The sequence below is a fragment of the Melospiza melodia genome, chromosome 17 (assembly GCF_035770615.1).
Source record: "Melospiza melodia melodia isolate bMelMel2 chromosome 17, bMelMel2.pri, whole genome shotgun sequence".
NCBI classification, from domain to species: Eukaryota; Metazoa; Chordata; class Aves; order Passeriformes; family Passerellidae; genus Melospiza; species Melospiza melodia.
Window position 1 is genome coordinate 2980792 of NC_086210.1, and position 12742 is coordinate 2993533.

At 53.0% G+C, this 12742-nt stretch overlaps 2 pseudogenes; both read left to right on the forward strand.

The window, feature by feature from the left end:
• The first annotated feature begins 788 nt into the window (after window positions 1-788).
• On the forward strand, window positions 789-941 carry LOC134426079 (5.8S ribosomal RNA; annotated as a pseudogene).
• Window positions 942-1838: 897 nt separating this feature from the next.
• Window positions 1839-9506, forward strand: LOC134426167 (28S ribosomal RNA; annotated as a pseudogene).
• The last annotated feature ends 3236 nt before the right edge of the window (window positions 9507-12742 follow it).

Here is a 12742-nt window from a genome sequence, read left to right on the forward strand (position 1 = left end):
TTTGATGCTGATGCCTCATAATCAATGTATTGTTTTCATGACATGGGAAAAGGTGAATGAGTAGATGGTGCTGTTGGAGCTGTGCTCACTGGGGCAGCAGCAGCTCTGGGGTGATTCCCTGCGCAGCTGCAATCAGCCCACGTTGCTCTCAGGGCCAGGTCTGAATGAACTTGGTGATGCTGATCAGAGGTGCACAGCTCTGTGTCCATGGGATAACCCCAGGGTTGTGGACTCCAGTTCTGTGGAGTTGCCGCTGCTTTGCATGAAAACTTCAAGGCAGAACTTGTCCTGTTGTATTTTTTTGCCATTCAAAGCATCGTCTGCTATTTCTGGGTATTAATTGCGTCATTAGACAATAACTCACAAGAAGGGAAGATTCCACATGTATTTCCATTTTGCTTTCTTGCTGCTGCAGGTAGCAGCAAGATTAACCTAGGAGATTAACCTAGAAACTGATTAACCTAGGAGATATTGATGCTCCCTTCACCTATAGCCCTTCAACTGCCAACGTGGGCTTCTGCTTCAAGTTTGTGCCTGAGGAAGACATGGGTGCACCAGGTGTGACCCAGACTGCTCAGATCTCCTTCAGTGCTGCCATAGTGTGGAGGTTTGAGGAAGAATTCCAGTTCAGTGTGGCTGGATCTCCTATGTCTGCAATCCTGACTATCAAGTAAGGACGGTCAAAGCCAGGCACGCGCCTGCACGTCCTCAGCACAAGAGAAAGGGGCCGCTTCATGTGAGCGGTCCCAGCCCCTCCACGCGTGCGGGATCGGTGCCAAAAGCCAGACAACACTTAGCGGTGGATCACACGGCTTGTGCGTTAATGGAGAATGCAGCTAGCTGCAAGAATTAGTATGAATTGCAGGACACATTGGTCATCCACACTTTGAATGCACTTGCGGCCCTGGGTTCCTCCCGGGGCTACGCCCGTCTGAGCATTTCTTGACGATCAGTCGCCGTCCGGGGGCCACCACAGTGGTGCGGCTGGCGTCGCCTCGCAGGCCAGTTGACTGTGTTCAGCAGCGGAGACGATGCTGGCTCGCTGGTGCCCAGAGGGAAGGCGGTCAGGGGTTTGGCAAGGGATGCTTTTCCCTTGGCGGCCTCAATTTTTTCCCTGTGACCCAGCAGGCGTCATCATCGTCATGGCTGTCATCGTCATTGTTGCCGCGCAGGGCCTTCATCCCCCTATATGCAGACTCAGGGACTGATCCATAGCTCCCCACTCCTGGAGTGAGCCACTGGGGCAGAGTTTGTCCTTGGGGCACCCATGCCGCAGTATGGTGGTGGTGGGAGATGAGGAGAGTGAGAGACAGCGTTGAAAACATCACCGTGGGCTGGGAGAACAGAGGGGGCAAGAGGGAGATGAGGTGCAGGCCTCACCCGTAGCCTCCCAGCCACGCAGGCGGCTGTCTGCGGGTGGGTACCACGGGGGTACTGTGCTGTGCTGCTGCGTGTGCATGTGAGGCGAGAGCGCCAGGGACAGGGGTTCTGACCCCCTCCTCCCTTCGCCTGCCCTGCTCCTCTTCTGTTGCGGTCTCGGGGTGCAAATAGCACCATGGCTTTTCTCTCTCTCCAGCAAGGCCATCACGTGCCGCCACTTGGCTGGTCCCCCGTCAGGGCTGTCTCTGCCACACTCCCTTTTTGGTTCTTGTCTCTGGGATGGGGCACTCCGTTCTCTGCTTCTCTACCTCTGGCTTTGTTTTCCCCTGGTGCATGGGAGCCAGTGGGGAGGGAGGTGAGAGTAGTAGGTGGGAGAAGCTGGCTGGCTGTTGGCCTGTTGGCATGCCACTTCTTTAGGAGCAGCATGGGCCGGGAGGTGTGGCCAAGCTTTGGCCTTGCAACCTCAGATCAGACATGGCGAGCCGCTGAATTTAAGCAAATTAGTCAGCAAGGGAAAAGAAACTAACAAGGATTCCATCAGTAACGGTGAGCAAAGAGGGAAAAGCCCAGGGCTGAATCTCCCCCCGCAGTGGGGCACGGGACATGTGACGTACAGAAGCCCCCCTCCTGGGCGGCGCTCTTGGGGGACCCAAATCCTTGTGATCGAGGCCGCAGCCCGCAGACGGTGTGAGGCCAGTAGCGGCCCCCCAGCACGCCGGGCCCGGGGCTTCTCTGAGTCAGGTTGCTTGGGAATGCAGCCTAAACCGGATGGTAAACTTCATCTAAGGCTAAATACTGGCACGAGACCGATAGCCAACAAGAATCGTAAGAGAAAGTCGAAAAGAACTTTGAAGAGAGAGTTCAAGAGGGTGTGAAACCATTAAGAGGTAAACGGGTGGGGCCTGCGCAGTCTGCCTGGAGGATTCAACCCGGCAAGTTTCATTCGTCTGGCGCAGGTTTGGCGGATCCTCGCCTCCGCTTCCCCTCCGTCGCCTGGGCAAACCCCATCCGTGGTAGCGCCGTGGCGGGGGGCGTCGCTTCTCCCCTCGCGGGGGGTAAGTGTCCTCAAAGCACAGCGTTTCTCGCAGGGGTGCAGGGGCTGGGCCCGCTGGCCCCCGGCCCTGCTGTCAACCGGGGCGGACTGCGCTCAGTGCGCCCCGACCGCGCGGCGCCACTGGGCTGGGCTCACAGGCCACGCTGGGGTGCCCGGGGTCCGCAGCGATGTTGGCTACCCACCTGACCCGTCTTGAAACACAGACCAAGGAATGAGCTTGACAGGCAGCACGTGCGCGAGTCAGGAGCCGTTGTCGAAAGCCTGCGGCACAATGAAGGTAAGGGCCGGCGCGCGCCGGCTGAGGTGGGATCCCGTGGCGCATGTTGCGCCTGGTAGTCCCAGGCGCACCACCGGCCCGTCTCACCCACCGCCCCTTCGCGGGGCCGGGAAGGTGGAGCGTGAGCGTCCGTGCTAGGACCGGAAAGATGGTGAGCTATGCCTGGGCAGGGCGAAGCCAGAGAAAACTCTGGTGGAGGTCCGTAGTGGTCCTGACGTGCAAATCCGTCGTCCGACGCGGGTCTAGGGGCGAAAGACAAATCAAACCATCTAGTAGCTGGTTCCCTCTGAAGTTTCCCTCAGGATAGCTGGCACTTGGCAATGGGCAGTTTTGCCTGGTAAAGCAAATGATTAGAGGCCTTGGAGCTGAAACAATCTCAACCTATTCTCAAACTTTCAATGGGTAAGGGGGCCGGCTCGCTGGCGTGGAGCCGCGCCATGGAATGCGAATGCTCAGTGGGCCACTTTTGGTAAGCAGAACTGGCGCTGCGGGATGAACCGAACACCGAGTTAAGGCGCCCAATGCTGACACTCATCAGAGCCCAAAAATGGTGTTGGTTGATCTAGACAGCAGGACGGTGGCCATGAAAATCGGAATCCGCTAAGGAGTGTGTAACAACTCACCTGCCGAATCAACTGGCCCTGAAAATGGATGGCGCTGGAGCATCGGGCCCATACCCGGCCGTCGCCGGCAGTGCGATGCCCGCAGGGGCTAGGCCGTGACGAGTAGGAGGGCCACGGCAGTGCGCCTCGAAGCCTGGGGCGTGGGCCCGGGTGGAGCCGCCGCAGGTGCAGATCTTGGTGGTAGTAGCAAATATTCAAATGAGAGCTTTGAAAGCCAAAGTGGAGCAGGGTTCCTTGTGAACAGCAGTTGAACATGGGTCAGTCAGTCCTAAGCGATAGGCGAGCGCCGTTCCGAAAGGGCGGGCAATGGCCTCTGTTGCCCTCAGCTGATCGAAAGGGAGTCGGGTTCAGATCCCCGAATCCGGAGTGGCAGAGACGGGCGCCATGAGGCGCCCAGTGCGGTGACGCAACCGATCCCAGAGAAGCCGGCGGGAGCCCTGGGGAGAGTTCTCTTTTCTTTGTGAAGGGCCGGGCGCCCTGGAATGGGTTCGCCCCGATAGAGGGGCCCGCGCCTTGGAAAGCGTTGCGGTTCCAGCGGCGTCCGGTGAGTTCTCGCTGGCCCGTGAAAATCCGGGGGAGAGGGTGTAAGTCTCGCGCCGGGCCGTACCCATATCCGCAGCAGGTCTCCAAGGTGAACAGCCTCTGGCATGTTGGAACAATGTAGGTAAGGGAAGTCGGCAAGCCGGATCCATAATTTTGGGATAAGGATTGGCTCTAAGGGCTGGGTCGGTCGGGCTGGGGCGCGAAGCGGGGCTGGGCGCGCGCCGCAGCTGGACGCGCGCCGGGCCCTTCCCGTGGATCGTCCCAGCTGCGGCAGGCGCCGCCCACCCCCCCCCACCCGCCCTCCGCCTTGCCGCAGCCAGCACCCCGAGCGGTTCGCGCAGGGGAGGGTCCCCCGGGGGGGTCCCTGGGCTGGCGCCCCGCCTCGGCTGGCGCCTAGCAGCCGGCTTAGAACTGGTGCGGACCAGGGGAATCCGACTGTTTAATTAAAACAAAGCATCGCGAAGGCCCGAGGCGGGTGTTGACGCGATGTGATTTCTGCCCAGTGCTCTGAATGTCAAAGTGAAGAAATTCAATGAAGCGCGGGTAAACGGCGGGAGTAACTATGACTCTCTTAAGAATAGTTACTAACTGGGCTCAGCTGCAGAAGTCGCACCTCCTCGCGGTCCTGCCGGATGCCCTTGTGGTAACTAAGTCAACTTTTGCCCCAGTGTGAGTGAGGGCATTTACCAGCCCTCCCTATTGTTGGGCTCGCCACCCAATGGTAGTATCACGATCTGCTGAAACAAAGAGTTTGCCGCAGCCTGTTCGCTGTTGCACAGTGCCTTGTCCACGGGCCGTTGATGTTGGACAAAAGTTGGTAGCTCGAGAGAGGGTCGACTACTGACTATTTCTACCCTCACTTGGACTGGTCATTTCTTTAACTTAGCGGACTGACATAATGGTGCAATCTCTAGCTTTGCGTTACATCTCTACTGCAACTCAGACTGACCCATTAGATCTAAGGGTCAATGATGCCAAATCTGTGCCCTCTCTGCCCAGGGAAGAGGGGTTCAATCTTGTAAGTCTAGAGTTTGTTAACTCTGGAATTGTCAAAGGAGATGGTATACATCATGCAGATGTCTGGGAGTTTCTGGGGCAACTCCCTGAGCCATATGAGATCTCCCCTATGGGGCTGGCCCAGGAAGAGGCTGTGAGTGCAGAGGGAAGTTTCGAAGAGCCCAGAACACCTGAGGCCGAAAGTAGGAGGGGGGATACTGAAGAGCCCAAAACACCCGAGGCTCCTTACGGGTCCAAAGCTATTGGTAGTACGCCAAAAACACCGGTCGTATCGATGCCGGACAAACAGCCATCTTGTCCTCAATGTGAGACCCGGTTTACTAGGATGCTGGGGCTGATTGATCATCTTAAAAGGGTGCACGGGCAGAGAAAGATCATTTTCAGATGTGCGAAGTGTGGTAAACAAAATCTAAAATACCACAGTATCTCGTGTCACATCCCACATTGCAAGGGAATGGTGTGTGTGGCTCCCACAGGTGACTGGGTCTGTGAGGTGTGCCATCGAGGGTTTGCCACCAAGATTGGCCTGGGTCAGCACAAGAGGATAAGACATCCTCTTGTGCGGAATGAGGAGCGGATTATTGCTTCCCATCCTAAAGAGTCATCGGCCCGAGGAGCCCACAAACAAGTATGGACTGAAGAGGAAGAGGCTCTCCTGATACAACTGGTGGACAAGTACACCGGTAAAAGGAACATTAATCAACCTTTAGCGGAGCATATTCCAATGAAGACAGCAAAGCAGATAAGCGATAAAAGGCACCGTCTAGTGAAAGGTCCCTCCGCAGAAGAACATGAAGGCCTAGTAGGCGCCGTGGGGATCGAACATCCACCCGAGTCTGCTAAATTGCCGAAGGAGGGACAGTTAAAGCTCCAATACCGCAAGATGATCAAAGCGGGACTATCGGTTGGAAAGTTCACCATGTATCGGGAGGCCTTTGAGAAAATTGTTGATGGGCAAGATCCAGGTCGTGTGGTGAATGACGTATATAACGAGTTTCTTGGTATTCTGGGGGAGCCTAGCCAGAGCAAATCTATCTGTAAGGGTCGAAAAAAGGAGGCATCCCGTGGCGAAAAAACATCCAAGACTACACCAAATTGGATGTGTAAAAGAGCTATCAAGAGGGGCAAATTCTTGCGATTTCAGTTGTTGTTCAAGTCACATAGAAGGCGCCTCGCGCGTATCATCTTGGACAGCACGGAAGCCATTCAGTGCCAGGTACCATCGAGCGTTGTCCACGATCACTTTAAGAATAGATGGGATACATCTGGTACATTTGGTGGCCTCTTAGGTTTCCCTCCTTACAAGGAGGCGAACAATGTGGTGTTCGAGGCCCTAATTACAGAGAAAGAGGTGGATAAGAACTTGAAAGAGATGTGTAAAACCTCCGCTCCCGGGCCAGATGGGATTACTCTGGGTCAAATTATTGCAAAAGACCCGAGATTTTCCCGGTTGACTGAGATCTTCAACCTCTGGCTTATTACCGGTACAATTCCAGATGCGCTGCGGGACTGCAGGACAGTCTTGATACCCAAGTCTTCAGATGTAGAGAAGCTTGGTGATATCAATAACTGGAGGCCTATCACTATTGGTTCAATGGTGATTAGGCTATTTTCCAGGATCGCCACGGCGAGGCTGTCCAAAGCTTGTCCCATTAACCCCCGGCAACGGGGTTTTATTTGCGCATCAGGGTGTGCCGAGAACCTCAAGTTGTTACAACTTGTGGTAAAAACAGCAAAAGGAGAGCACAAACATCTGGGGGTCGTGTTCGTGGACATCGCTAAGGCATTTGACACCGTGTGTCATGAGCATGTATTTGAGGGTCTGGTCCAGAGAGGTGTGGATTCACACGTGATTGATTTAGTGAGGGAAATGTATCGTGATGTCAGGACGTACATTTCCGTTGGAAGGGGAAGAACAGACCCCATATACATTCGCTCAGGTGTCAAACAGGGCAACCCTATGTCACCTCTGCTGTTTAATTTAGCGATGGACCCCCTTCTATGTAAACTTGAACGTGAAGGTGAAGGTTTCCATCATGGGGGTTGGAAAACTACGGCCATGGCATTTGCCAATGACCTAGTGCTCCTGAGTGATTCCTGGGAAGGCATGTGTTGTAACATCAAAATTCTGGAGGCCTTTTGTAATCTTACTGGCCTCAGTACGAAGGGTGAAAAATGTCACTTTTACACTTTGGCTTTTACATCAAGCCAACAAGGGACTCATATACTATCAATGATTGTCCCGCATGGGTAATAAACGGATCCCCTCTTAACATGATCGACCCAGGTTCCTCAGAAAGATATCTTGGCACATGGGTAGACCCCTGGACTGGCTTCGCAGACCCTAGATTATCAGAGAAGCTAACTGTTTGGCTCCATCGAATTGGTCGTTCGCCTTTAAAACCTCTCCAGAAAGTTGATATACTCAGGACTTATACTATTCCGAGACTGATATATTTGGCTGACCATACTGAGGTTAAGGTGGGCCTCCTCGAATCCCTTGACCAGTTGATTCGTAATATGGTCAAGGAATGGCTTCATCTTCCACAAAGTACGTGTGATGCGATCTTGTACTCGAGTTTCAAAGATGGTGGTTTAGGTCTCATCAGATTGGTGGCGCTCATTCCAAGTATACAGGCGAGAAGACTGCATAGACTGGCACAGTCTTTGGATGAGACTCTTGTGAATTATTTGAAGGAAATCCATCTGGAACGGTTATTTGAAAGATTGTGGCTAAAAGCAGGGGGGACACAAGAGTCCGTCCCATCAATTTGGGAGCCTCTACCGGCGGTAGAGTTGGGGGGTGATGATGAAGCCCGGCTTGAATGGGAAGCACCCGCTCCTAAAATTTGCTATCCAAAACCGTGTAATTGGAGGAAATTAGAATTTCAAAAGTGGATCCACCTGGTATCCCAGGGTCATGGAATTGAAAATTTTGAAAATGATTAGATCAGTAATGCCTGGATAAGGTGGTTTGGGGGCATACCTCACCGAAAATTAATCACGGCCCTACAATTAAGAGCCTATGTCTACCCGACAAGGGAATTCCTGGCTAGGGGTAGACAGGAGAATGTTGTTCAATCCTGCCGACATTGTGGAGCTAGATATGAGACCGTGGCCCACATTGTTGGCAACTGCGCCATCACTCAGGAAGCCAGGATTAAGAGACATAACGCCATCTGTGAAACTCTTAGTGAAGAGGCTAAGAGGGAGTGTTGGGCAGTAGACAAGGAGCCACACATTAGGAATGAGGCAAACGAATTGTTTAAACTGGATTTGATCTTTGTTAAAGGGTCTAAAGCAGTCGTGGTTGACGTGACAGTGAGGTACGAGCACTCTGAAATCTCATTGAGTGAAGCCGCCTCGGAAAAGGCCAAGAAATATCAGCGCCTTCATAAGCAGATTGAACAATTGACGAATGCAAAGGAAATTGAATATGTTGGCTTCCCCATGGGAGCCTGTGGCAAATGGTTAGGCAAGAATACTGAGGTGCTGACCACCCTTGGTCTCTCTAAAACGAGGCTAGAGAGAACCGCGAGGGCCCTAGCATCTAAAGTACTCTTCGCCTCTGTCAATATTGTACATATTTTTGTAAGCAAAGCTAGATCGACTGTATCTGTAAATACATTGTAAATAAACAAGGCCCCTCCCCTTGGCTGGGTCCACTGGACAGTAGAATCGGTTTTGGGTGGGAGGGGTTCATCCCTCATAACCGCGTCTTAGCCCATATTTGGGTTAAAAATTCTGATTTGGACATCAGGTGGACGGGCCACCTTACTTAACCTGGAAAAGGAACATATACAGTTTGTATGTGTTTAATAAATAGCCAAATGCCTCGTCATCTAATTAGTGACGCACATGAATGGATGAACGAGATTCCCACTGTCCCTACCTACTATCAAGCGAAACCACAGCCAAGGGAACGGGCTTGGCGGAATCAGCGGGGAAAAAAGACCCTGTTGAGCTTGACTCCAGTCTGGCACTGTGAAAAGACATGAGAGGTATAGAATAAGTGGGAAGCCGGGCACGCGCTCGGCGGTGCAGGGCGACCCGCCCGCCGGCGTCCCGGCCATCAGTGAAATACCACTACTCTGATTGTTTTTTCACTTACCCAGTGAGGCGGGGGGGGGCGAACCCCGAGGGGGGCTCTCGCTTCTGGCGCCAAGCGGCCGGTGCGCGCCGGCCACGACCTGCTCGGGGGACAGCGGCAGGTGGGGAGTTTGACTGGGCCGGTACACCTGTCAAAGCGTAACACAGGTGTCCTAAGGCAAGCTCAGGGAGGACGGAAACCTCCCGTGGAGCAGAAGGGCAAAAGCTCGCTTGATCTTTATTTTCAGTACGAATACAGACCATGAAAGCGGGGCCTCATGATCCTTCTGGCTTTTTTGGGTTTTAAGCAGGAGGTGTCAGAAAACTTACCACAGGGATAACTGGCTTGTGGCGGCCAAGCGTTCATAGCGACATCGCTTTTTGATCCTTCGATGTCAGCTTTTCCTATCATTGTGAAGCAGAATTCACCAAGCGTTGGATTGTTCACCCACTAATAGGGAATCTGAGCTTGGTTTAGACCGTCATGAGACAGGTTAGTTTTACCCTTCTGATGATGTGCTGTTGCAATAATAATCCTGGGAACCCTTGGGATGGGATAGGATGTGTTATCCCTTAGAGAAGTGAGGCCAATGGAGATCTCTCCCCTGAACACATTGCCTGCAGAACCCCTTCCAGAGCCCAGCTGAAGGCCTGGCCTTTGGGCTGGGATCAGTTTGGTCAGAGGGGTGACCTCCTTTGACCAGGGACACATCCTACTCTAGTGGGGGATGTTGCTGAGCAGGGCTTTGAGGGTCAGGCTGAAATGAATGTGCCAAGGGACAGTGAAGGGGCCTGGGAGGTTCCTCTCCACTCCTGGTGTGTGGCAGAAGGGTCTCACCCTCTTGTGGGTGGCTGTGCTCTGGTGGGACTGAGGCACCTGTGTGGTGCCCGAGTGCTGTGGCAGCTGAGGCAGCTCCCTGGCCCAGGAGAGCCTCAGTGGGCCCGAGGGTCAGGAACCCCCCAGCACTGCATGGGGCTCCTGGGCCAGCTGTGGGATGTGTTCTGCCCCAGAACCTGCTCAGTGCAGTCCTGGATGTCCTGGGGAAAAGGTCCTTGTTAAATGTCCGGGTTTTCTTTTTTATTTTATTTTCATATCTACTTCATGTTCAGGATATGTGGTTCATGACTGTCTGGTTGGGAAAGTCCTAAACCTGATATTCGACACAGTCATTAAGTGTGCTGGATCCCATTGCTCTTGTCTGTGGCCATCCTGGGAACCCTTGGGATGGGATGGGATGGGATGTGTTATCCCTGAGAGAAGTGAGGCCAGTGGAGGTCTCTCCCCTGAGCACATTGCCTGCAGCACCCCTTCCGGAGCCCAGCAGAAGGCCTGGCCTGTGGGCTGGGATCAGTTTGGTCAGAAGGGTGACCTTCTTTGATAAGGGACACATCCTACTTTAGCAGGGGTCTTCCTCACAATTGGTAATGATTTCAAAGACAGAGCACATCCCTTCTGGGATTTCCTTTCCTTTCTTTGAGCACTAAAGGAGGAATCTCACCCTGGGTTTAGCTACAGGGACAAAAGGCAGAAGCCTTTCTGTGCAGGTGAGTGCCAGTCCTTGCCCACACTTCCTGGAAACGGAACCCTGCCAAGCAGGAAGGAGATCCAGAGGTGAGGGCCTGGTGCAGTCAGATTGAGCAGTCCCACCTGTCCATAAATTCCCATTTCCAAAGGCCTCCAGACAGTCCTTTGTTATGTTGCCCATCCCCATGCAGATGCCCAGGACCCTGGGATCCCAGGGTGCACAGATGTCCCTGCAGTGGGCTTTTCCCAGCACAGGCCAGGACAGCCTGGAGGAGAGGAAACAAAAAACCAACCTGTAGAAGACCCAAGAAGAGACCCTCAAAAAGAGACTTTAAAACAGAGGAGTTCATCATCCTCAGGCAGGATGGGTGGGCTCCCCTTCAAACAAGCAATGTCAGTTTCCCACTGACACCAATCCTTTTCTACAGGATGGACAAATAAGGAGTAAATAAAAACCCACGGAATGTGACATAGATGAAGACTTCCAGGAGCCCAGTTGCGAAGTGTGGATGTTCAGGGACATCACACCATGACCAATATGATCAAGTGAAGCCAAATTTATTATCCCTAAAAAGACTAGATTTATAATAAGTTTCTACTGCCCACGCTTCTCTAGCTAATACATGATTGGTTAATCCTAGCTGTTAACACATCTAAATTAAATGCTGATTGGATCATCTAATTTTTCGTGCATCTTGCTGTGGTTGTCTGGCCCACCCATTGCTTTCTCTTTTTTCTCACTCTCCCAAGCTTGCTGACAAACTTGCTGAGTCCTGATGACTCTTCTTCTTGTATCTTTCTCAAGGATATACTGACCCCATTTCTGAATATGTCCATTATCCATTGTTTGTGAATGTGTTCATTGTCCATTAGTACAAGCAGGCTGGATTGTGCATCGGCCGAATATGGCCATTGTCTAGCAAGAACTCCTCAACCTACAAAAAATCCTCAACACCCCAGAGCCTGACCACGCCCCACAGCCCACCTCAGAAATGAACCACCCAGATTGGGTGGGGGGTCTGATGAAGGAGATGTGTGAGATGGGCCAGATGCTGAAGGAATACACTTCCCCAGCTGGTGAGGAAACCTCCCCCTGCCTCAAAGAGGGAGAGTCTGATGGTGCAGCAGCGGAACCCACAGATGTTACAACTGTCCAAGTTCCAGCTGAACTGCAGAGGCAGTCACAGCCAGCAGCAGTTGCTCTGTGGAAACGAGGAGGTCTAAGATGAAATCAGAGCACCCAGACAAGGATAAGAATGGAGGGCCCTCACAACTCACAGGGGAGCCAATGGTTGAGATCATCACTGAGTCCCTGATGTACAAAAGTCTCTGTAATCTGCACACAGACATTGTACGCACAGGGACGTGAGGCTTATACAACCTGGTTACTCTGGGTCTGGGATCTTATGGGTACAGGTGTCCAGCTGGATGGTGGTGAGGCAAGGAATTTGGGACGCTTGACCCAGGACTCAGGTATCAATCAGATTTTTGTAAGGGAGCCAGGGCTTTTAATAAGTGTCAGAGAGAGGTTTGTTCATAGGGAGAGAATGCAGGAGCAGCACCATAGAATGTGCTGGAAGACTCTTGAGGATGGGATCCAACAGCTGAGAGAAGTAACAGTATTGGAGGTACTCTTTGGGAGGGATGGACAGCATGATAATGACCCCAACAAGGTCAGGTGCACAGGGCAAATGTTGTGGAGCCTGGCAAATCTGGGGCCATCTCAATACACCACCTTTATTGCAACAATTAATGCCAATACCGGCTGGGAGACAGTGGGTCATGGGGAGATGTTCAAAGGGGAGACAGTGACAAGTCAGGGCAGCCTTTGCTGAGCTCTGTGCAAGCCCTTTCTCCCAGCCCTGCCCCTGTTGCTCTGTGCCCCCCAGTTTTCCTTTTCTCAGAGCTCTTCCTTCAGCCCCGTGCCTGGAATTTTGCTGGGATCTGGCCCCATTGCTGTGATGAGCAGGGGCTCTGCCCATGGACACCAAGGGGTCAGCTCTGCTCTGAAGCAGTGGGGTCACGGAATGGGGACAGGGGCAAGTCCTGGGGTTAGATTCCATCAGCTCAAACAGCTCCTGAGGCTGAGGAGCTCAGCAGCATCTTCTGTCCCAGGACTAAGGGAGGGTGATGGCCAAAGGCAGTTTGAGAGGGTTTCCTGCTTCACCCAGGGAGAGCAGAGACAGCTGTGCAAGGCAAGAGCAGTGGCTGGAACTCAGTGAAGGGCTAGGGGA